This window comes from Halichoeres trimaculatus, unplaced genomic scaffold (assembly GCF_033239565.1).
Source record: "Halichoeres trimaculatus isolate MK-OKI-2021-1 unplaced genomic scaffold, fHalTri1.1 fHalTri1_scaffold_14, whole genome shotgun sequence".
NCBI classification, from domain to species: domain Eukaryota; kingdom Metazoa; phylum Chordata; class Actinopteri; order Labriformes; family Labridae; genus Halichoeres; species Halichoeres trimaculatus.
The window spans coordinates 10,738,430-10,765,052 of record NW_027437192.1 but is presented as its reverse complement, the minus strand read 5'-3'; the positions used below and the strand labels follow the sequence as shown (position 1 = coordinate 10,765,052).

Here is a 26,623-nt window from a genome sequence, read left to right as displayed (position 1 = left end):
AGTTCATTCAGTTTAAAGTCTTAGGCATACAGCGTTTATTATGTGAGATATACTTACAGCACTGATTTATCTCTAATTTCAGAAAATACCATAGGTGAAAAACATGGCTCATTCACAGTTTTTGCGCATTGGGCACACAGGTTTATCTGAAACTGGGGCACTACTGTGGCCTGACACTACTCCAGAAATGAAAAGGAGCAGATGTGATCAAAGGTTTTAATAACGAATATAAAACGGCTTGATTGTCTTTGTTCAGTGTTCGGCAGGAGACAACAAGCAATCACAATCCATAGAGAGAAAATCAGCTACCTTTGACTGGGGACAGATTAAAACTTCTCTAATGGTGTAATTTGTGAATTTATACAAATCATTGTAAAGACTTCCGGATTTTAACACTTTATGATTTTTACACACAATACAAGACAAATGAAGACAAGACAAGTATTCTATATTTCAGAGACCATACATGGATCTTTGGTCTAACAGAAGAAACAAATACATATCCAAACGTACCAGGGGACAATGTGACGTCTATAATAGCCTCTTATAATCAACTAATTGTTTCAGCTCTAAATTATGGCTTCAATTTGCTCTGATTAGCTTCCCTACAATTTGTCATGGTACCTCTTGTAGCCACTGAAGTACTCTTTGAATATAAGCATGCTCAGTAAGGAAAGGTTAAGAAAGAAGAGATTTATTTCTTAATTCATTCCATAGAATTGTCAAGAGTACATTTGCCTTTTTATTGGTCTTTGAAAGTTATTTCCTGGGTTGCAGCGGTGAGAGGAACCTTAAAATGTATATGATGTTAAGTTTTGAACACCTGTGTTACACACACACAGACAACTAAGAGGGATAGCCTGCAGAGATAATCATGTATGATGTGATTTACTTCAGATTTTCATACATTATGTCTTTACTTACCGCAGTGCTTCCATCATAGGTAATTGATTTGATGTAACCGCAAGACATCAACTCTAAACAATTACCACAGCAAGTCAGGAACATTCCACTGTTGGAGGAAAAATGATTAAAAAGCGCCCTTTCCTGACTCCAGTAACTTTACTACTGTCAAGCTACCATAATATCTTTGATTAGCCGTGAATTGACAAGAATTGGGCTTCACTTCAAGGCTTCTGTCTGGCCTCCGTCCCCCTGACTGCCCTCTGCATGGCTGCCCCTCATTACTGTAATTGACACGTTCATCCCTCCTCTTCCCCCCTCAAGGCGCTGATGGCTCAATTAGGAGCTGGCTGTAGGACTGATTGGACGCCGAGATAATGAGGTCGCCGCTTGGCTAAAAGTGCTTTCAGCCAAACCAACTCGTTCAGTGATAAACGGGACGGACAAGAAGCAGAAAATGCCATTTTTTTTAAGTATAAGACACATATGGATAAGAGTGGTGGAAACAAGTGACTCTGCTCATTATCTTCGTCTGGTGACTCTGACGAGCCACGCACATGTCGTTCAAATTGTCCAAGTGAGGGTTATGCAACCTTTGAATATTGTTCTGATGAAGGACAGGGCAATCAAGCTCAGGGTAGGCATCTGTCTGTTTTGGAGTAGCGTAATTAGTGACTGTGACCTTTAGCGGATTATGCACTAGCCAATGAAATGTGCCAAAGCCCTGAGATAAATGGTCCGAGCCTCAAACGTGACTAGCAGTGGGGTTTGCCCCTCCACGGCTCTCAGACAGGGCTTTAGGACAGTCTTAATGGCTCAATCTCAGCACCCCAAAGATGGACAGCGCTTGTTTACTCTCGCACAGACTTGTGACTCTGCATCAACATTTAACCTGACAGCAATGAGGAACACGGGGTAGGAGAAGATTTATGACTCATGAGCAGTAATCTGAAAATTGTCCAAAATTAAGGACAAGAAATCGTAAGAAATACTGATGTACTTTACCCTCAAATACATCTATCAAATACTCTCACGAGAAACTTTATCTGATTCCAAAGATACCCTGATAAGGAAGTCCACTGGCAGAGATTTAATCTACCAACCAATCATTCAGACGCTGCACGTCACCTGTCCTAATGTGGATGGAGCTACCGTTTTTCATCCAGTAGTTTTTTTTTACATAGATTTATCATTTTTTATGTTATAGTAAAGTAATAATTAGAGCCCGACCAATTAATCGGGCTGATTATGCCTGTCACCGATAATCAAAATCGGCCAAAATTTTTTGTGAGATAAACGGAGATAAATGCTACTGTTAATTCACAAGTCCACCATTATCTAATGTCAGACTATAATATGGTGTTTTAACGTGGTGTAAGTTGCTCATTGTGTGTTTACAGTTTGACTTTTTTTTCTACTTACTGTGTTTAAAGTTTGACTTATTTATTTATTATTGTGTTTACAGCTTGTTCTTATTTATCATTGGTTTACACTACAGTTCTTATGTTGACAGTTTTATAATTAAAGTTCCTTGTTTTAATTCAACAGTGTTCTGTCTCTGTCTTGAATCATATGGGTATTGTAATAATTTATGTTCATATACAGTATATATCATGTGAATATCAATGACTTTATTATATATGTCAGCCGATATATCAGATAACAGCAGATATATCAGATAACGGCCAATATATTGGATATCGGCTTTTTTTTGCCCCAAGTGTCAGTATCGGCATCGGCCCCAAAAATCCCCTATCGGTCGGGCTCTAATAATTCTCTACTTCGTGGTGGAGTCCTGTCCAACTACTGGTTAGAAGAAATCAACCAGATGGACACAAGGGAAAGCACTAGCATGCTCGACAGCAGCCACACTATGGGGACTGCCTGCAGATTTTTTAATGAGCCTTGTGAGTGAAGTTATCAGCCATAACCATTAAATCAACAAAATGCTGGTTATGTCATGAGAACCAGCCAATCTCTTGCCACAACTAGGGATGCACCAATACCTTTCGGTGGTATCGGTTGTCGGTGTATCGGTGACCCCCAAGGTTAGATTGGTATCCTCAGGTTATTATCTAACGCTGGTATAAGATCGGAATTAGTATTGGTATCAGTCGATACCTAAGCCCAGGTATTAGTATTGGTATCGGAACCAGAAAAGTTGGATCGGTGCATCCTTAGCCACAACCACACAACATATAAAGTATTGTTTAAGAAAATATCTTGCCGGAACCACACTACTTTAAGAAAACCTACGTTCCCAATATTGACCAGCAGGGGTTGATATCAGCCATTTGAAAAGAAGTCTGGTCATAAAAAATGAAGAAATAGCCATGTATCATAGTTAATTGATTACCTTATTAAACAGTTTCCTCTTAGGTAAATGCTCTCATCCAGGGTGATCATTTGAACATTTATTCTGCTTCTTCTAACAGTAGAATTTAAAGTAAAGAAGGCCATGTTTCCAAGTTTGGTTAACTATGAGTGACAAATGACTACCACAGCAACCTGTCAACCAGAATTAAACGTAGCAATACACTGCATTTCAAAGACCACTTCTAGCTCCAAAAATGAGCTAGCTATCACCATAATGCCAAACACCAGGCTTCACCAATGCGTGATGTCACCATGGCTTTTTAGTCTATAAACAAATCTGATGATTCATGTCCAATACAAGCCTTTGCATTCAAATTAATTTCCCCTAGTGTTCAACTGTTGGCAGTAACTTGTTAGTTAACCTCTGCAAACATCTAAACATCTGATGAAAGTTTTGAGGTTCTCACCAAGCTTCTTTAACACCACATAACATTAAGTTCAGCTTTGTACACATGCCTAAACCCTTTTACAGTGATTTTGCCAATCTCATCTACAAGGCTGCTTTAAGAGTAATGCTTTTACCAACACTGTGCCCAATTAACAAACAGTTTTCCATGTTTGATTTGTTCCCCTTCTTTTCACTTGACTCTCTCTGACCTGAAACACTTCAGATCCATACATGACAAATGAGGCTTACAATCCAAAACTAGGGATTCTTTGATCTGAAAATAATACTGGTATCTGATCTGATCAGGATCGTCACCAGCTCATCCTAAAGCCAAGGTAACTGTATCAAGACTCAGAAAGTTGCAAAACCTAAACCCTAATGTAAGAGTTGGATAAAATGTCTGTTAGTTTTATTTTGTTCATCCACCACTCCCAGCTTTGCTCACAGTCCGACATGTGAGGAGCTGAACATTTCAACAGCACTGTTTTGATTTCAATAAGATACCTCTGTTAATACCTTCTGGCATGTTGGTCATAATGATAAACAAATATTTTTCAAAAGCCATTTTTTGGATTGATGAGAAATTTCGACACAAAATGAAAGTAGATTTGATTCACCAAAAACAAGCTTTGGCAGGAAACGCAAACAAATCACACATTTCAATAAATCAGATAGTAACTATGGAAATGATTGGTGAAACGTATCTTGCATGCTCTCAAGTGGAACATCTGTACTACCTACAGATGTTGATATTAATCCATCTGCAGGGATGGCACACATGCTGGTGGTATCACTCTGTCTAAATGGCCTACTTCTCGCCCAGCAGCTTTGGTATCTACACTGTGATGGCACAGAAAATCATGGCTGCATGGGCTAATCACTGCGTTCATACAGCTTTAGTAACAAACAACAATTTCTAATGTGATGTTTTGTTTATTAAACAGTAAATACTGCCGTGCAAATGCCATTTCCCTGACTCCAGAAGCATAGCTTTGGAAATATTTGTGTTATTTGTCTGAAATGTAATCTGTTCCAGCAATAAAATCAAACAAATCTGAACCACTGGGGGAAAATAATATTTTGAGGCTCTTACTAAGCAGGGGAAAAAGCAGCTGCATGAACAGCTTTGAACAATAGGTCACTTATGTGTAGTTAGCCCTTTTCTCCTTAATCTCATTAAACAACTACCGACCATGTTAGATCTGGTATGTGGGGTCCACATGGGGGTAACATGACCTCTTTTTAAAGCACAGAAAGGAAAAGAGTCAGATCCTCCACAGTATGACAGATGGGAGTCTGAAGACTGAGAAGGCCCACTGACGGCAGACAGGTACCCTACAGGATCTAATATGACAGCTCGGAAGCTAACATGGCTATCAAAATCGTGTGTCCTGATTTCCCCTTGAAGTAAATACTCGACTTTCAGACAGCGAAACCGGGATCGGTTCCCAGAGCAAAGGGACGAGCCACACTAAACAGGCCATTTCACAATTTTCAAGTTACGAGTCGACCGACAGCCATTACCTTCCTTACCCTCTCCATTTAACTGCGAGCTGGAGCACAGAGGCACTACTTTTCATCAAAATACGGACATAATGTATTCAGTTTTGGGCTGTTCTGTTAAGTGATATACGTCTGCACAGTGTTTCTTGTTACTTTGCCGTATTTAAATAATAAAGCAAGCAGGTTTGTCCTCTTGTGCGAGGGAAAAGACGCAGGAAGGAAATGTATCACTCCACTTACCCTGAAATATTGCTGATAAAAACCGAAAATAGGCCTGCTGACACCCGCTCCAGTGGCGACCCGTCTTGTTTACGAAGCATTAATTAATTACGATTAGGCAACGTCTCTATTTACGTGAATCCACGGCATTTTATTCCATTTAATGTTGAAGTAACTATACTGTCCACCCAGGCGATACAGTGAACCCAGAGTATGATCAACGTCATTGACATTAGCCTGTGATTGACCCGTCGGGGATCCAATGAGAAACTGACGTGCGGGGCATTTGTCCAATCATAGCGCAGTCTCACTAGAGGGGGCGGGTTCGCAAGAGAGGACATGACGGAGGTGACGGCCATGTTCTGCAATAGTGTTTGTATCCCTCCGCCTCAGTATTTACCTTTTGCATGATTTTGCATGTGGGGAAAATGTCACTGTAGCCCCACTGTGCCCTGCCTGCTTTCCATACGAGAGCCCGTTTGGCCATTTGTTTTTTTTACGGTTACATTTGCCACAGACATATAAACAGCAAATAACCGTCCGTTACAGCCTGTAGGAGACATCAAAAAAGAGAAATGGACTGAAACGTCTTTTTCACACCGGCCTTGTTATGGTTATGGTGACAGACGTTAATACATCGAGTTAAAATATCTACGGACATAAAGTCACCATGTGATTTTCATATATTGTGGCGTTAATTTGGGGACATAAAAACAATCGTGATGGGTCAAAAATACATAAAATCCCTCAATTGTGGGATTCCATATTACATTAAAGACTATGCGGTATGGCATGCACATATCCTTTTAGTATTTTATTAACTACAATATGACATTTTTTTCTACTAAGCATATGCAACAATCATAATCTGCCAATCAAGCAACCTCAGTATGAAGATAATCTCACAGATTACAGGGCCAGATGAAAACACTGAATGTGTAGGCTAGAATTACTTGGGCCTATATGCTCCTTTATACAAGTCCCTAATCCTACTTGAATCTAATGTTTAATTTTTTTTTCAATGGTTTGACAATAGCTAATTAGTAACTCAGTAACTTAGTGTCGGCTGATCACATTAATGTGAAATGCTTACCATCAAATTTGATGTCCCTTCTAGTATTCAGGGTTCTGCAATGAATTCTGTTTCTTTAGATGTTTTAAAAGGAGTTTGTGACACTTAATGGAGAGCTCTGAGTTGTCCATGTCAGTCAAAGAAACATGTCATTACTGTTCAGGATGTTATTTCAGAAGGGTCTGCGGGCAGCTGTAGCTAGTTAGCCTACTGACAGCTGTGTTTGTGCATCTGCTGTGTGAGGCTCAGGAACCCATGGTTGTACCAGATTTATTGTGCTACCACTGGTATATAAGAGTTGTAGGTTTGCTACAACTTTCATGAACTTCATAGTTCAATAAACATATCTATAGTTGGGTTACTGAAGCATGCGCCCCGTATGGAGAAACTAGTGCTAGTTGCAGCAGTTGCTGGCTGGCTGGTTCATCACCATGGCCTTTACAGTTTGCAGCATGTCTTCCCTTCTACCCACATTTCCTGACTCTCTTTAACTGTCTTATCCAACAGCTGCAAAATGAGATGGACATAACTGTTGCTTCAGAATGCCAAACATAATGGTCAAACCAGTAGTGTCTTAGCTTAGCTTCACACAAAGATAAAACAGCGTATACCATCATCATAATGTTAATCACATGTTTAATCTTGGTATGAAAAGAAAAAGAGAAAAGATCACGCCCTGTAACAACATTTGTTTGTGTCAAAAATACTTAAATGTACCAGTATTCTGCGTTTTTATTGAGAATTATGAGCTGGAACAGAAATTACAATTTTTTAACTTTGCAAAAAAGCAAAAAAGTGATTTTTTTTTTTATTATAAACCTTTCCCCCCCAAGTCTGGATCAGTGTTTACAAGGTGATGGAAGAAAGATGAAGCAAGGTCAGTCACTGGTCTAAGCAGGTAAAATACAGTCATTAAAACATTTCCAGTAACGTGCTGGCTGTATCACTCTTCTCTCCTCTGGGTTTCCAGGCAGACTTGTGTCCTAGTTTAAAAACAAATGCTGTATCAGACCCGGTGCTGTGGACTACTGGGAATAGAGAGGCTGACAGAGATAAAACACATGACACTTTGGAAAAATGCCTCATCAGGGACATCTTGGATTAGAAACACAGTATCAAAGACTGGCTTGATTTGTTGCCTCCAAACCCACTAGCTACAAATAGGCACAAAGATGAGTCACAGACAGATCTTACAACACTAAACTCAGGCTTGGACACCACTGCTGACCAGAATAAGCAGCAGGGGAGAAGAAGAACCAGGTCAGCTCTGGTGCACGTAGGAAAGAAACCGTGTCAAAGAGACCTGAACGCCTGGAGTGCAAGAATCTTGCGATGACCTGAAAGTTTTGAGAAGTTCACAGAAGTCATCCGAATGAAGTACAGCGGTGAGTTAAAAAACTTAAAGTCTGTAGCACAACGGTGTCCAGAGGCAGACATCAAAAAGTGAAAAGCGGGTTACAGAGAGCAGAGAGATGAGGCAGCAAAGTTCAGCCAGAGAAACTCTGGAAGAATTGGCCTCAGGCCCCTGAAAAGAGAACAGAGTGGGCATCTGTTAAAGGCTCACACCAGCTGAAGGAAACGTTACAGTTAAAATCCCTGGATTGTTCAGTGTTGTGGCTGCAGATCACTCAGTACGGCTGGTTAAGTAGTAGCGCCTGCTCTGCTCAAGTATCCTTCAGGTAGACAGCAAACCTCACATAAACACCAAAAACACAGCTATGATGCACTTCAGCTGATATGCTGCTCGCTGCAAAATCAAATTCTAAATGAATCAAACATAAGGGAAAATCTAAAACCATCAAGGTCTAATTTTAAACCCCTTCAGAAGAGAGAGATTAGTTGAGAGGACATAGGAATTTATCACTGAATCTTCCTCATCAATGTTCTTCCTTCGGGGCAATCTAATCTAACAATGCTGTTTTTTGTACCCAGGATTATATCAATAACTTAAAGAGGGATTAAAATGGGTCTTTTGTGTAGTTTGTACTCCATCTACTCTGTGATTCTATTTTTGTAGTTTGATTTGTTGCACATCTGTTGAGAATAAGATTCCTCCTGTAAGCAGGAGTAAGGGTTTCTCGACGTTATTTCACCAGTTTACAGCACATGGTAAGATCTTTGTTTGTATGGTGCTTACTCTCAGATATATTTTTCTTAAGACAAAATCAAAGTGCAGTTGAGAGTGGTAAATATCCCTGGATACAGAGATTGGAGTTACACAATCAGCAGGCTTAGTCATAAAGGATTCCTGCTCAACATGTGTGACCTGAACAGATGGCAGCTCTGCACACCTGAGAGGTCATCAGATCCCATCTGTATACCTGAAAATGGGCTTTACAGTCACTGTGGTAATGACAAAAACACAGCAGAGTGCTCTCCATGCAGGTCTCCCCCTCTGTGCTGCCCACACACACTCCACACTGCCTCCCACATTCACTCCATTCTGCCATCGTTGTACTCTTTATGATCCCATTTAGCTGTGAAGCTGCTCGTCACGGTGAGTACTCAGGAGCAGTGGCCATATTTCAGATTCAGTTTCTGCAACCAAAATGGATGTTGTTTATATGTGGTGCTAACACAGCTACTGTATCTGCAATTTATACTTGTAGATGCCAGGTAGGAGTTATCAAATGATATGGAGGAAGTGAAAGTCAAGTGTTACCAGACAGAGAGAGGGAGAAAAGAGTGATAGAGTGGGATAAAAAGAGGAAAAGAAAGTACAACTAAGGTTAAAAAAAAAGGATTTGTGGTTAGTCACAAGAACCGCTGTGAAAGACTCCTCTGTGAATGAGTGTACTGTTGCTACAGATGTGATTTTTGGGAGAATCTGCAATCATGCTCTAGGAAAAAGCTGATTTGTGGCTTGTTATTGCTTGCAAATGTACTGTGACCTCTACCCTGAGGGCATCAGAGCTTTGTTAATGTAAAATTATTTAATGTTCGGCTGATCAAAGATAGAATCATGCTCTATCAACCTTTTTTTATCCTATGACATTGCTCTCCAAAATGTTTGTTTGCTCCGTGTATTTTGCTTTGTATTAATGAGGTCTTGTTTTGATTTAATTCACTAATAAAGGAATTCCTAAAGAGATGGTATTGGGTGATTTTTAAATGTTATGTTAAAACGTTAGCTGCTAATCCCAAATGTCAGCTGTTTCATTCTGCGAGATAAATGTTACTTTGAGCAAGTGAATCTCCTTAAACTGAAAAATTGTTGTAAAAAGAGAAACACAACTTAGTTGCAGGGCAACAGTGAAGAAGGCCTCCAGAATACTGGGTGCATGAAAAGCTCCTACAAAGCTATCAGGGACGGTATAAGACCTTAAAAACATTCTACCTCTTTTATTATTAAGGTCAATACTAACATCAAAACCACCAGATTTGAAAGCATGGTTTTGCTGGAATGAAAGGTGTGAAAATGTGTAATGTAAGAGAGTATGTTATACAAAGAAGTATTTGATATGATACAAGAAGATTTAGAAAAGAAATTAAGTAGTTATACGGGGAAAAAAGTTTAAGAGAAAATGCAGCCTACCAAGTTTCTAAGGATCATTTATATCATGTTTTTATATCTCAATCAGCACAATGCATCAACATACACCCTCAGTTGCAATATTTTTGCAGAGAGTGAGTAGTGTAGTATTTTTCCTGTTTTTTGAGGCCTTGACATTACTGCAAACAGCCAGATGGGGCAGCAGATAGCCAATCACAGCTTTGAAATCAAATGGCGCTGATGTGACACACAAAACGCCCACACGATGGCAGCAGCGGAACAGAGAAAACCCTCATGTGTTTGCTTTTCCCCTGCGGTCCTCTTCCTACCTCAAACAACGGCACCATAATGTCACTAATATGATCACAAAGCCAAATACCCCATGAATTATATTTCAATATCGACCCATCTGAAAAATCAGCTGAAAGCAACTGAATTTTCTAGCAGCACGTGAACACATCATACAGCAGGCAGAGGAATGAGGTAATTTAACCCATCTACCTGTTTGAGCTCTGAGACTGTAAAATGACTGTTAATGAGAGTCCCCTCATCTCACGGCAGCCTGAAGATCAGATTTTACGTACAGTAAAATTTAAATATCGTTTAATTCTCAAAAAATCTCAAATAACGTCGCGTGCCGAGATTTGTGAAAGCTGATTGTTGTAGATGACGTCAGGCGCAGCTCAAACCGTTATAAAGAAAACACAGCTTTGTGTTTGTCGTCTGGACTTGATGAGGTTGTGTTTGTGTTGAGTGCACTGGCGTTTACAGACTGTGTGTTTTAAAGGTAATTCAATCTCTATCTGTTATACTCTAGTTTAGTAAAAGAGCCGAAGTATAACAGGCTGTATGTCTTTCTGATGGGCATCCTGAATTATTTACTTGTCATGACTAACTAAAGCTCACACAACTATTTAAAAGCATTTAAAAACATGCTTCATCAATCCCCACATTTTGAGCAACAAACGTCGACCTTTACAGGATTTTCAGCTTTGTTTGACAGTCCAGTGATTTTATTTGCAGTTTTGGCCGAACGGTTAGGTTGTTTTTTTTTTTTTTTTTACTTTATTACATTAACTGAAATTACTTATTTTGAGCCATTTTGCACTATACATTGTAAAAAAAAAAAATCTCTAGCCTATAGAAAAGGGAGAAATCTTTCATTGCCACTCCAGTGCAAGAGAGACCAGACAGGGCAAAAACATAGCCTACAAGTTTAAGATATAAACAAAGTAAAAACTTAGGTATTGTTTGCTACATGCGTTAGTCTTTTTGAGAGGACGAACCATTTTTTGAGAAGTTGCAAGTAGCCCAACGTATTCGATCTTCTAAATGCGTAAATGCGCATTAAAGAACTTGATGATAGCCTTCAAAATATAAGATTTGAATAGGCCCTATAGCAGTTCAATGGGGAATCGTTCACTTAACATTCAATCTTTTGATAAAATCTCACCTGTTAATAAAGTTTATAAATAATAGTACACAGTCTAAAATCCAGACCAAGTAGCGTTTTCATCTCAAACTATAACTAAAGGTGACAGGGCTTTTGCTGTCAGAACCTTCCTATGATAAAACGTAGACCTTTACTGAATGAATGAACGAATGAAAAAAAAAGAATAAATTCTGATGTTAAAGTTCAGTTTTTATCTTTTATTTTAATTTTTATTTCTCTTTTTGAGTTTCTTTTTGGTGGAAAAATGTGTAACTTTTATTAAAACCTGCTGCACTAAAAATAAATTATCATTGTTATAGTAGTGTGTGCCAGGCATTGTAGAGTTTTTAATGTTCTTCACAGACTTTGGAGTTCCAAATGTCCCTGTATTTACCTAAACATGTTAACAGTTGTCCAGTAAAGTTCCCTGTTAGTCTCACAGGAGGAAAAAGTTTCAAGAAATGTCTTTTGCATCAGCTCTTCGTTGAGACTCATGAAGCTCAATGTCAGATTAATAGCCAGCCCTTCACAAAACCTTCACAAAACTGAAATTTTTAAAATAGAAATCACTTTGTTTTATTCATGTTTGTTTTAAATATTTTTCTTCATTCAAAATGATGATAATAAGGGAAAGGAAAGTCCTTCAGTTGTTCATTGCTACAAATACAAACAGCAAACACCAACACAGTGAGTTGACAGAACAGCCTTTGGCACACAAAAGAAAATGTTAATGTTTATATCATCAATTTAGTTTAAAAATATATCCCAAAGGGCAGCAACTGTGTTAAAAAAAAAAGTAAAAATAAATATGCAATAAACATCTGAATTATTTTTTTTTTCAAAATGTACTCAGTTATTCCTGTATGACTCTATTTCAGTTTTCAGTCCTTATCTATTTCCATACCTGTTACCCATGTCTTTTATTATTTATTTCTTTTTGTGTAGTTTATTGCTTTTGTTGATCTAACTTATTCCTTGATGTTTCTCTTTTGCCTCAGCTCAAGTACTTCAGATTGACTCAAAGGCTGCAAACTTCACACTTCACTGGGAAATGCAGGAGTTAAAAAAACAGGAGTAGTTGAAAAAAAGACCAAGAAATATCCTTTTACACTTAAGTAAAACTCTTCACTCTCACTTGTTGTTGCTGTTTGGTGTTTGAGTGTTCTTTTAATTTTTTCTTTCTATCATCTTTTGCAGTTTCTCCCTTTACTCAGAACAAATTACAGAAAGACCTGAAAACTGAAGGAATGGTGTCACCAGTGCTCCTGGATAACTTGGAGGCAGATGCATCTGGCCTTGGAGATTCTGCTTGACACATTTTTGACTCTAAATGCTTTTTAAAACTTTTTTTCTTGTGTTTCATTGGATTATAACAAATTTTTGTAAGCTTGGGAGCTCTTTGTTTGAAACATCATTGCTGCTGCCCATCTTTTCCAGGACACGAAATCATAGTGAGTTTTCCTGCTTAAATGCATGCTGTGAATGTCTTCATGGGTTACAGGGATGTTAGAGGGACTGCTCGGTCTCGACAAAAGCAGAAGATACCAGTCTATTAAGCTAAAAAATGAAGCTGGAAAGACAGGCACAGCTAAAGAGAGCACAAAACAATTAACTTCACACTTTTAATATCCAAATATATCTGAAGTTTGTGTATCTTGTGGTTTCTTGATTTCATCCTCAGCTTGTTTAACATTTTTGTCTGCCACTTTTCCAGTTTCCCACGATAACAAAAGTAATCTGCATTCTCTGCAAGTGTTTTCTATATGCAAATTCCCCCAGAACATGTGACATGAGAAGTCTTAAAAGTGATGCAGAGCATGCTGGTGGTCCTTCTTAGACCACCAGTTGATTTCATGTGGTTTTGAGAAGATCTGGAAAGAAGAAGTGTAAAATATCATATAAAAACACATTCCTTTACACCACTTTAAACAGAAAATTTATTTTTTTCTAAGGAAAACTGATATTGTAAAGGATATTATTTTGTATCTTTAAATAATTTTAATATGCAAATATATGCTTCCCTAAAAAGGCTTTCACATATTTAAAATAACTCCACTAATTCTGCAGCATGCCTTCATCTCACGGAGCGCCCCTCTGTCATTTATTATACACCACCATGTCTCATTGAACTGCTATAGGGCCTATTCAAATCCCAGCTACACCATTTGAATATTGGCGCGACGTGGGGGTGTAAGGGTGCCAGGTCTGAGACCTCCAGCACACACGGGCACCAAGACACACAATGAATCCTTGTGGTTGGGCAAAAGTATTACAGTTCATATTTACAGTTACAGCAGGTGATGTCTGTGTACGTCAGCAGCATCGACGTGTTGTCTGTAACCGTTCGTAGAAGTCAGGGTTTTAACGCACCGCCTGCCTGCCGCGTCAGCGCGCAGTGCTGCCTGCCTGGTGTCTGGCCTGGCAGCAGTAAAACAAAGGAGGGATGTGAGGGTGCTTTACTGCTGTCGGAGAGTCTGAGACAAACTGTGACCCAGCGGCCAAAAGACTGTCTGCTTCTCACGGCCTGGGTAACGCAGTGCTATGGGTAAAGGGGCAAAGGCGGGTACTTTGAATGTGTTTTTGAACCTTCTGACTTTGAACGCGCCGAAGTAAGAAAGAACATCACGCCAATAAGAAACTGTTTGTCATAGTTCCCCTTCACAAACACTTTACGAATCACTTACTGGCACACATCCGATTTAAACACTTTAGTTCTGATAAAAGTATGATTTTGAAGTCCAGAGTCTATAGACCTGCTTTATACTTGCAAAGAATTACATAAAACAATGATTAACAGGGAAATGACTGTGTATTTAAAGATGAATCTCCTCAACAGAATGGAGGCAATTGAAATCACTTAACCTAATCACAACAGCTTGCTCAGTTAGAATAAATGAGGTTTAAAGAGTTATGTTTTGACTTTTTTTTTCATTTTATTTATCAGAAATGTTCATAGTAAATAATGTAAAACGGTCTGGAACAGAGATGTGTACAAACTAAAGAGATTCTCTAACATTAATAGCTCTCCAGCAAACACAGATGATGACCATGTAAAGGATCTATGGACTGAGTTATTGAGCCATCTTTGGACTATAAGGCCGACTAAACAAAACTATGTATGCTTCAAATTTTGGTATCACTCTATTTTTTAAGTTGACAGTGTCTTTTCATATTTTTTACTATTGATCTTGTAGCAGTTCTGTAATTGCCTGATTTTTATGCCCTGATTTGCTATTATTCTCGCATTTCATAATGCTCTTTTAAAAAAACTTTATTTTATTTATTTATTTTACTTTTTTTAAGGATTGGACATTTCAAAATACATGGAAAATATACGTGCACTTCATGTGCTTACTTGTATGTGCAAGTTTTGTGGCAACGTGTGATATATTAGTGGGATACAACGAATTTTTATTTTAAGCAGTTTAGAATAACTCTTCCCACTGACAGTAGCCTATCAATGGTGTCTCGATGGCGTGCCATTTTTTTCATTTTCCATGAAGATTAATGAATTTTCAATTCTTAAAATGTCAGTTGTTTCATGACACATTTTTCCCATAAAATGCCCAGCCAGCTCCTTAGGTTTTTAGACATTTTTAAGTTTTTGTGGGGGTCTTTTTTCGCCACTGAAGCTCTGAAATATGAATTCCTGGAGGGATAATGTAGGCTTTAAATGGAGAATGTGTTGATAATGACTTTTCACAAGCCTGTCTTACACGCAGTGGCATAACTTTTGAACTTAGCCCAACAAAAAGTCAAATAATGAATAATGAAAAAAGTTAACTTTTGTATACTGCTACTTGCTTATCACTAAATTTTGGATCACGAGTGAGATTAACGGTTTTTAGGCGGTGGTGTGTGCGCACGAACCGTTCAGACGCGCGCTCCTGTGCGCAGTGGCTCCTCGTGGAGTGTGTGAGTAGAGATCCTGAAGTGGAGTTATCACCGCGTATTTTCCGTGTGTGTGTGTGTGTGTGTGTGTGTGTGTGTGTGTGTGTGTGTGTGTGTGTGTGTGTGTGTGTGTGTGTGTGTGTGTGTCCGTTCCACGTTACAATACCATTATTATAGATTTCTAGTCGTTACTGTAAAGATGTATGACTATGCTTTCTAACAGCTAAATAACTCTGAGACGAAACTTATCTTGGCAGCTAACGCCACAACAGGTGGGGGAGCAGCTTTACCTTACTATTTCCAAAGTAACACTTCATGTTTTAATAAAAACAACTCTGAAGCTACTGCTTTAAATTCTTGGTATAGGGCCTTAATGACTGATACGTTATCTAAGTTATGTCACTGATCATTACGGAGTTGGGGTTTGGTTGCCTTGTAAATTCCAAACAATAAACACACTATAATATACCTCAAAATGTCATAAATATGTGCAAGTGTTGATTAATTTTGCATTAACTGAAATTTGGTCAGAGGGTTTTGCTTAACAGGTGCCATGGCCCAGATAGTTGAGGTATCTCTCAGTCTTGCAATCAATGTGTTCTATTAATAGTTATAAGTTTTCTGTATTTATTTAAAAGAGATATGTCTCTGTCGTGTTGCTTCCACTCTGCTTCTGTATGTCAATCAACATATAAACCCTGATTTAAGAAGTAAATCTATGATTTGAAGCAGGGCATCTTATTAGTGTGTGTTGCAGAGACGCAGCTATGAGGCCTTCATGTATGTGAAGGCATGCCCACACTAATACCACACATCACCATGGCTGAGTTCACTTTATTTCATGCAAATGACGCGTCCGTCTAGTCTGTGGATATATACATACAAGACAGACAGGACATGAGACTTCATTGAATACCGTTTGAGAGGATACTCTTCTGACTGATTCTAAAGATTTCTGCTGGGATTATCATGATAATTAGCTCAGCCCAGAGCGCCTCTTGAGTCTGTCTCTGAAAGTTTTATCTAAAGACAAGATGCTTAAGATCTGTCAATTCTGGGTGAGAAGCCAAATACAAAAGGTGAGACTTACCCAAAGGTTCAAAATATGATAGGAGTCTAACTTTTTATCTGTGATAGTAAAGACTGCACATGAAATCCACATGTAACTTGTATTACAAGCCTGATATGTGTTCATTAAAGGCTCATTAGGAGTGACTCTTAATGAAGCTGGTGTAAAAGATGATAGTAGTTTTACACAATAGGAAAATAATCCAGTGAGACGTTAATAATGTATGTCTTTACGAGCCTAATACAACTTTTTATAGCCCATGGATGTATAAAACGATAAAATCGTTCACATGAAACACACACACATACACACACAAGCTCTAAAAAGCCCCTTTAGGACTCATAGTGCTGTTTGCAGCATGAATGAATGATGGAGCCATCGTGCACTTCTGCATGCGTCTGTTGGGGGGCGTGAGAGTTGCTGCCATGGGTCCATATTACAATCACAGCAGCCGTCTTGCATAATATGAAAAATCTCAGAGGGTGGGAACAGTGTTACCTCACTGACTCACGGGGGGCGGGACTTGGACAGCGTATATGATTTTGGACAAATGAGACGTTGAAGCATTTGAAGAGACAGCGGTGCGCGAGATGTAGCTCCTCCAACTCTCCCCTCTCCCTCTGTGTGATGAGGGGAGGACTGGGGGCTGTGGATGTGGATGTGAATCAACACGCACAGGAAAGGAGAACAAGAAGACTCGTTCGAGCTAAAAAAAAAAAAAAAAAAAAAAAATAGAAAAGAAAAAAAATGTAGGTGGCCTGCGGAACGTCACGATGCGCCGCCGCCACAATAAAGCCCAATACGCTGCTCGTGAACGCGCGCACTTGGCTCCCAGCATGCTGCACGTCCGGAGGGAGCAATGCTTACCAGGAACTCATCCAAACCCGGAGCAACCCACCTTGCTGCAGCTAAAGAGGACACAGTAAGAACCATATTTTTGTACTTAAAGTAGTTTCATTCATTTGAGTCCAAATCTTTGCTGCACAAAAGCTGCAGGAGAGCCGCACAAGAGGGCGAATTAAGGTGCATTCAGGCTGTAGCACACTATATTCTGCCTTTAACCCCATTGTGGCACAATCCTTACCACTAAATTTACTCTACATTTCCTCCTGGTGTGGCTTTACTTCTCTTAAACAGTGCAAAATGTGAATTTGTCGTGCACAGCAACAGCATGTTCGATATCTGATGGCTGCAGCTCAGACGTGTAGTTTCACTTGTGGCTGCTGGTGGTGACCACTTTTGTTTGGCACAGGATACAAAAACGTCCGAAGGGAGTTTGTGAGAATGAAGTTATTCAACAGTTCTGGCTTTCAGTGTGTACCTTTTTCTTATTATTAGGGTCACGTGTGGTCTCCTGTTTCCCTCGAGGCCTTATCATAGTTTGTGGCATCTGGACTGGTATTTGTGTGAGTGCAGATTCAGGATTTGCATTTGTCCCATTTCTATTATCCTTAAGCATTCAAACCACATTTTGAAAAGGCAATGCGTCATAGAAAATACTACACTTGTGAGATCTTTTTTTTGGCTGTAACTTTGAATTTGACCAAGGGTCATGTCTTGCGCCCATGATGCAATTCCATTTTGATGCTGACCCTGGATCAGGCTTGGTTGCTATTATCTCAGAAATATCTAAGTTGATGCTGCACCATTTCACCCAGGCCTACTTCATAAACTGGAGGCATGGTAAACCCTTTGGCTGTGGACCCCTCATCTATAATTACGGAGCTCCAGTGGGTCCATTAAACGCCTCAGGCTGAAGTATTGGTGGTGTCACGGTGGCCTCAGGCGGTGCAACCTGCCACAGCCCGCTGTTGTGTTGTGTTTGGCCCGTTTGCTGTCAACAGATTACGAGCTCAAAAGCCTGAACAGTGGGGGGAAAGCATGCAAAAAGTAAAGGTGATTATTGTAGGCTACATGAAGCCAGCAGCGTGGCTTCCTGTAGCCTGGATTATACAGCACGATGCCAGTATGGTGCTCTTGCATAAGGCCTTGTTAATCTGTGTTGGAAGCAAAACCTCCCCCTCACGCAGGGCTAATTTGTTGTAATCGAAATTTGATTCTGCGTCAAACAGTGGCGCTTTGGGAAAGTTTATTCTCTATAATCTCTGAAATTTCTCTGTGATTAAACGGATCAACTGATATTTTGGCATATTTATGACATGTTTGGGACCAGTTTACCCAAATGTCCAGGCTTTAACTGCCAACTGGCTCGTTAACATGCCTTTTACGCACAAGTTAGCGCTCCAAAAGCACGAAACATGCGTATCTAACATGGCAGCTAACTGAACAGGTGAACACGGTGTTAAAAGGGCAAGGTGAAGGGGATGGATGATGAGCTTAAAGACAGGGAACATGCTCTTAATTTGAAAGGGCCCGCTGTGTGTACTGTACGTGCAGTAGCATCCCAGGAGTACCACTCTGCTGCAGAGTCACAGAAGCTGCAGGTGCAAAGCTCTGACTCAACGAGTCTGCTGCTGAGCAACACACATTGGGCTCGTGTGGGGCGTTCATTGACCCAGTAGGCACGTTTCCCACGTTGGGTGATTTCCAGGGTTTTTCTTCAGAAATAGAGAAAGAGTGTATTTTAGTGTGTGTGTGTGTGTGTGTGTGTGTGTGTGTGTGTGTGTGTGTGTGTGTGTGTGTGTGTGTGTGTGTGTGTGTGTGTGTGTGTGTGTGTGTTATTCTGCCTGCTAATTACCGAGAGGGAGGGTAATAAGTAAGATTTTTTTTTCATCTTCTTAAATTATTTTTTTTCTTTCCTTTACAGAAAGGTGCATCCAGAGTGGGCAGAAATGAAAACGATGGTTTCCAGCGACTTCCAGGTAAACATGCAAAAGTTAATGATTTAATACGTCACACAAGCCTAATGTCTGCACGTGACTTCAACTGGCTAACAGTTTTCAAGGCTGCCCAAGAAAATTAGCTTTATCCATACTGTACAGCAGCTCTTTCTTAAGGCACTCACTCACACACACATTCACACACAAACACACACAAGAGAGCAGACGAACGCGCAGCATCACGCTGTGTGGAACGAATCGATTACTCGTGGAAATCATTTTAAAATCCTTTCTGGATCCTTTTTGTGAACGTGAATGTTCCGCACAGGTTTTGCAGTATTTAAAGCAGCTTTTCAAGCCTCAGACAATCTATTAAAGTTTTGTCCTCTCTCTGTAAGCTAAGTGTGTGTGTGTGTGTGTGTGTGTGTGTGTGTGTTTATATATATATATATATATATATATATATATATATATATATATATATATATATATATATATATATATTAAACCTAATCAGTATCTGTCTAAAACGCGTAAAAAACAGCGTTATAAACTGATAAACTGTGTAGTGTATCGTCAGCATTTGGTTTGTATTGTTTGCAAACAGAAAATTTGTCATATGATTTTTTGTTTTTACAGTATTGAAGTGTATTTACGTGTATTTGATTATCTAATTTTTAATCTCCAGTCATCAGGGATCAGTATTCAAACACAAATCCACAAGTTGAATTGCTAAAATAATCACCAAACGGAGAAACTTCAAATAGGCCTATATAAATATATATTTAAAAAAAAACGGAAATAAAGATATATATCAATGATTGTGGCAATGCAAATATTTTCAGCTTTATTTCATTGGTATTTTAGGAAACGTGCGCATGCATCATGTCACCTAACAGTTTTTGGTTTACGTGACAAATTCAATGCAAGTTAAATATAAAAGAAAAAATAAAGCATTTATCGTCTGAATCCATCTTACAGACTCCTTTCGGGTGATATTCTGTGCCCACAGAATTTAATACAACTTTTCTTTCCTGTTGAGAAATCAGTTTCATATGTATAGCCTACTTACAGGGGGTTCCAAAAAAATTAAATTATGAGTTGTCACATTATGCAAAAAACTAAAAAATAGCCTACATATACCAATCATGTCAGAGTGGCAGAATAAGAATTAGTATTGAGAATATGTGGACCTGATCTCATGTTAAAACTGTGTCACGGCCGTAAACAGCAAAGTGATCTCCACTAATGCATGTTCCTTTTTGGCACAAATCCAAGTGCTCGTGTTGCCAGTAATTTATCCTTTGCATCTGAACCTTTGGAGACAGAAAGCAGGTTTATGTGCTTTTTTCAAGTGTACGGTTAGGCTATTTGGATGGACTCGTGTATCTGTATCTCTTCGCATGCGTGTGAGCATCTAGGAGCATAAAACCGCTCTGCTCTGTTGTGTACAGTGGCCTATTTTCACAGCTCCTCCATAATGGCGCGTATGCGAGTGTGAGTGTGTGTGTGTAAGAGAGAAAGAGAGAGAAAGACAGAGTGTGTGTTAATTAGGCATCACACCTCGCTGCTAACGCATTAATTGAAAGCCAGCGATACCTGTGACGTCAATCACACACTAGCAGTAATTCCAGGTGCCATTAAAGCGCATTTTTACACTATTTATATTAAACCAAACACATCACTGTGTATCAACTTACAGTTACATACCCTCTTCTAAATAACTGTCAGAAATACACAGAATTATCACTTTTCAATTATGATTTTAAGAAATACAACATTTTACAGTTTCTTTGTGAGTCTGATTGTTTTCATCCCCCATATTTTTCTGTTTATTCTGAAATTACACAAACTTTTTCTTGTTGTGCAAAAAATATGAAGATAATGAGCCTAATTCTGGAAGACCTGACATAGAAATATAGGCCTTTACAACAAAATGTTATTTCACTTGGATTCCAATGAAGATTAAACTGAAATATCAGGTATTTGTAATGAAGATGTTGATAAAACAGGTTTTTTAATTTGAATTTTTTAACTTAAGTATTTTTGAAATTAATAAATGTGGATGTTAGATATTCTCTATCTTCTTTAAGGTGTTATAAAAAGGCCAATGTACTCATCTATTCTCTCAATTACATTTTAGAATCCTCAATTTGTTCACATTTCAATTATTAAGCACTTACTTACTCGCACAAGTTTTCAAATCATCTCATGACTCTCTTACAATGTTTCCCTTGCAAGGCAAATATGTAAGGCATATGTTTGCTGTTGTGTAACAGCTTGTGTAGGCGAGAAAGAGATAGAGATAATGATGTTTTTAAAAAAAAACACAACTCATGATCAGGATAAATATTCAAACTTTTCCTGAATACAACACATAATCAAAAAAAAAAAACATTCAGAGGATGCTCCTTCAAGTACGTGTTTCTGAATCTTCAGTGCATCTTTCTTCCCTTCCTATAATTCCAGCCTGGACTTTAAAATAGACTGAATACCTTTATATAGTGATGGAGTATTTACCCTGACCATAAAAATGAGTATGTGCTAAATTTCAGGGGATTTCCTCTTTGCATTCAGCTGATATATTTTCCATTTATACTGTTTGTGTAAATTATTCCCTGCAGTGCTGTTCCAGCCCCTCATAAAGATCTTTATTGTTGTTGTCTTTAGTTCACTGGATACTCGCCTTTAATGCTTTGTTTTGAATTCCTATAAGAGCCTGTTCACATTTCAGCAGTATAAAAAACACTTAATAGCTTGGAAAATGTGTTTTCCCAGCAGTATCCCTTGTGAATTTTTAGTCATGCTTGTTTTTCATCTCGTTTCACTGAGGCGTTTTTAACACCACGCGATAAATCATCTGTATTAACACTACAGATTTATGACTATCATTGTCATTATTTCCACCTTTGTGTGAAACACAGAAAATTAGCTTCGCATTTCTGTTTGGGTGAATTAGCCCTTTAAGCCTTTTTCCTTGTCATTGTTTGTCCTTACAGGTGTACTGCTGGAGGTTTGTGTGTGTGTTGTTGGCAGAGAGGAGTGTGTGCAGGCACGAGGGGTTGTCTGTTATCTTTGGTTATCTAGCTGTATGAGTGATGTACATTCTTCATAAAGCTAGATAACCGAAAGTAACAAGAATCCCATTACACGCCTGCACGCCGAGAAGAAAACTCAAAACAAAAACATGAAGAGGAAGCAGCGGAGAGCTCAGAAGACCGATGCTGCTGATGGATGACGTGAAGGTATGAAGCTGCTGTGTTACATAAGGCCTGGTTATAAAGAGGGGGGATTATCTAGTGCAGGAGACAACATATAGTTTATGTAGGAAGTCCAGTGAGACAATAAGCTTTTATTTCCTCTCAATAAATCCACACATGGTGGGAAAGACGGCCGCAAGGAGTCTTAAATTGTACAGGATGAGTGTGTGCTTTTGAAGGTCTTCACGCTTTCCTCTTTCAAACCAAACACAGTATATGCATGTGAATCAAAAACAAAAATTTAGTGTTAACATTTATTTAGTATTTTTCAAAAAAACTTTAATATACTCAGAAATGTAGAAAACAATAAAACTTACCTGTAATTCAGTTCAAGAAATATTTGAGAATTATTTAAAAAAATGAATAAAATTGATGGTTTTAGCTTCTTAAATTGCCAGAAAATCAAAAAAAAAAGCTGTACTTATACATACAGAAATCTCTCAACCAATATCACCAACCAACACAGAGTGGCTTGAATTTTCTTTACTCGAGTGAATTTAGAGATGATTTTACAAATACACACATGCAATGCCTTTTTCTTACTAAAACCCCCACAGTGTCACTTGTGTCTCAAAGATTTAATCTGTTTAGTCTGCCAGATTCAATAAAACTGTGTTGCAAAATTAGTTACTAGAGTGAAATGCAAAGAAATCTTTCTTTTTTCTCTCCACCTTTAAGAATCACGGCCCTCACCTGCCTGTATTTGACTTTCTGAGGTTAGAGGCCTTCACAACTAAGTATCTTGTTCGGTCTTACAATGTCTTCATTTTATTAACAAAGAAAAGTATAAAAAATAGAGTGTGTGCACATTCATAAAAGAAACCCTTAATATTTGATTTAAAGGAAAACTTAGTTTGGATAATCCAAATTCTTCCCTTCTGTAACAGGCCTCCAGCCCCTCCTCCATGTGGTGCACACTGACACACAAATATACTGCACACTCAGGATTTTCTTTAATTGCACTCTGTTTTGAGAGGAATTGTCCCCAGTCTGTTTCTAATTAGCTTTTTGCCGTTTCATCAATGCTAGATAATTGGCTTAATCTTGGTTTTAGCAGTTTTCTCGCCTGATTTTTTTCCAAGAAGGGAAATCTGTTAGTTGTTGTCTTCAGCTTGGGCTGAGACTGTGTACCTCTGCTAAATGAACACATCTGGAACTGGAAAGATTTTCATCCATGTTAAAATTAATAACCAAGCAAAAGGCCTCAGGCCCTGTGAGCATCTTTTTACAGAAAGCACTCAGCTCTGCCTTCAGTCTTTGGGGAGTTTCAGGGTTCGTATGGTTCCTAAAGTACGATGATGTGCATGCAGCGTGTCCTACAGAGGCAGGGCCGGTGAAAGAGGTGGAACAAAAACAAAGAAACACCTCAAGAGGCAATTAGCAGCACTTTGTCCTGGAGCATCTCCACTCCAGTTGATGCTCTTCTGCTGCTGATTTTATGCACTTCTGCTAATTAACTCAATGGACTTTGTCAAAAACAAGCGCATATTTGTTTGAGATAAAGCAGAGAGGAAAACGAGTGGAATTCTACCTCAACTTTGTCTCAGATAAGAATTTGAAATATCTATCTTGACCTTTTAAGCTCCAATAAATTAGCTGGAACAGCATCTGAATGATCCACTATCTGTAACACAGTGTACACAAAACCCTTACACTCAAGATGGGTTTGTTAATTGAGCACAGAACTTCAATAATCCAGCCTCCCAATCATGCCCCTCTGCAGATAGATTATTAATGTCTGCAGATTTATTCCAAATGTTGCTAATTTATCATGCTTTCTGCATTTCTAACCTCGTTTTTTGAGAGAAAAAAAGTCGTAATTAGTCGTTTCTTTTTGTTACACATGCCATTTGCACCTCAGAGTCACACTGTACTCTTCCCCCTCACACACACACACATTCCCAACATGCCTCCTCTTTCTCTCCCTGCTTTCCCCCCTCATTCATTTAATTTTATTCTTTTGGTTTTTTCCCAGCTTGGATTCTCAGATGGTTGGTTCTGATTTGTATGCATTTGCATAATGAATGTCATTTGCATGCTCAGGGGCAGACCATACCATGAGAACGGCTGTGTTGGTTGTTTATGTATGTGTGTGTGTGTGTGTGTGTGTGTGTGTGTGTGTGTGTGTGTGTGTGTGTGTGTGTGTGTGTGTGTTCATGCATGGGCACATGTGTGTGGTGTATATTAAGCACATGTAAATTACACTTTTTTTACACAAACAGACCATTACTGGGAGTTGTGTTTGGCGCCCACTCTGTACAAACACTTTGTTCTTCCTCTCTAACGTGTATTTGTTAATGTGTGTGTTGGTGTTAGTGTGTGTGTGTGTGTGTCCTCTATATGTGCTGCATGTAGGGCAACAATCTGACGATCATGCCTCCTTCTGTTTCCTCCTCTGCCTCTCTTTCCTCTGGTAAGCGTTCAGTAATGTACAGACTACAAGAATGAAAATAAGAGACTCCCTCCTCAATCCCACAATCCTCCTCTTCCCCGACCCCTCCCTTGCCAGTTTGTCCTCCTCTCCCACACGGCAAGTCGCAGTCCTGCCACCATCTTAGGTGTTAAGACTGGCACAAAATGGCAGCTGAAAAAAGGGGGAACGTGGTTAGCCTTTGCTCGCTGCACCTTCCCCCACTTCATGTTGGCCCCCCGCTCGTTTCCGCGCCATTGGCTGCCTCGAGACACTGTTAATTACTGCCAGTGTGTTAATTGTACAGATCGCCCCAAGAGACATGCAGGAAAGGATGAGATAGGAGGCAAACCGTGGTAGCGTTTCAGTGTCGGGGAGGCTGGCATTTTCGAGGGCAGCTGCGTCGCTTTCGTTGCAGACGCTGACGATCCACCATTTTGGAAAATTCCACAGAAAACGCTTCGATTGCCGCGTTTCCGCTGCACTAATTAAGATTACTCCAAACGGCTTTGATTAAAACGGGTTAAAGTTTGCTCTCATAGCGTTTATTTCTGCATGTGATGCTTACACGTGGTATTTACGCTGCAGGCGTGTGCGCACAGCTTTGTTTGATGATGCAAAAAAAAGAGAAGAAAACACCTACATGCTCGCTGACACCCACATGGAGCCGTAATTAGCAACATAGTGGTCTTCATAAATCTCTGCTTGTTATCACACTTGGATTTCTCACCCCTGCAATATGCTTCACATGAGCTGCGAAATGGAAACGGCAACAATGACCAGTTTCTCAAATAGTGATCTTAGACTTTTCGAGAAATTATATTTAAATAATCAAAAACGCTTGCCACCCCAATTTTCTTGCTATTATACATTAATCTTGTGTTTTAAAGATGTTAAATTGTCTGGCCTGAAGTCAGCTTAATGATGATGTGAAAGTGATGTTAAGATTTAGAAGGTTGGAGTGAGATAAATGTCGTAATTAAAGGATAAAGGATATCTTAAAGAGGAGCATTTAATCTTCTAGTTGGTGCGAAAACTGAAGCAGGATTTAGTTCCTGGACTTTTGTCTGCTGTAGGATGAGAACCACCCGGCCACATACTCTGAACTCCAGAAAAAATAAAAGTCAAAGTCTGTCAGAGTCAGGTGGTCCCATGAGTGAAAACTTCACCAAACTTTAACCGTGGACCTGACCGTCAGTTGCTGCTCTCGAGGAGGCCACCTATGAGCTCAGAGAGGAGATGACTAGTTGAAGTGAATGACTTTGGGAGATGGGGGGGCAGACAGACGAGGAGAGGCAGCTTGCGACAGTGAGATCTCAATAGTGAGAGGCCTTCTTTGTGTTCCTGTGTGAGGTTTATTTTAAGGGGCGCAGGGGTCTGCTAAGAAAGGAGGGGACGGGGAGAGGGTGGGGATCCTCTCCCGGGCCTTCAGACAAGCGGCACATTGTCCTCCTCAATGTGTGGCGGCACTTGTGGCGTAACGCCATTATTTAGGCCAGTGGAGGGACCGGGGGTCTGCAGACCAGCTTAACCAAAACTCCAATTAGACCCGGATCGTCCTGATTAATGGACGAGGGAGATTGGTAAACAATGACAGCCATTGTTAACGTAACCCCCTCCTCATCCCACTGCTCCTCACACACACACACACACCCCTAACCCACTGGTTTCTTTCACACAGAAGACCCTCCATGCAAGCAAACACACACACACATACACAATTTGTCTGTTATGCTTGTGCTCAGAGGCCTGTTATGAGCGGGCTGATTTCACTTCTCAGTGTTAAGTTTGAAGAAATATTGACATGTTTGGTGGCGTATGTGTAAA

At 39.5% G+C, this 26,623-nt stretch overlaps 1 protein-coding gene and 1 long non-coding RNA gene across 7 annotated transcripts in view; both read right to left on the bottom strand.

Moving 5' to 3' along the window:
* LOC141802710 (myocyte-specific enhancer factor 2D homolog) overlaps positions 1-5,605 on the bottom strand; it is a 32,476-nt gene extending 26,871 nt beyond the window's left edge. For all 6 annotated transcript variants that reach the window (XM_074686344.1, XM_074686346.1, XM_074686347.1 and 3 more), the window contains exon 1: positions 5,411-5,605. The gene's annotated coding sequence lies outside the window, so the exon portion shown is untranslated. The remainder of the gene's footprint in view (positions 1-5,410) is intronic.
* A 1,611-nt stretch (positions 5,606-7,216) lies between these two features.
* Positions 7,217-26,623, bottom strand: part of LOC141802600 (uncharacterized) — a 36,413-nt gene continuing 17,006 nt past the window's right edge. Inside the window, exon 3 of the long non-coding RNA XR_012599511.1 lies at positions 7,217-7,444. This is a non-coding gene — a long non-coding RNA (uncharacterized LOC141802600). The remainder of the gene's footprint in view (positions 7,445-26,623) is intronic.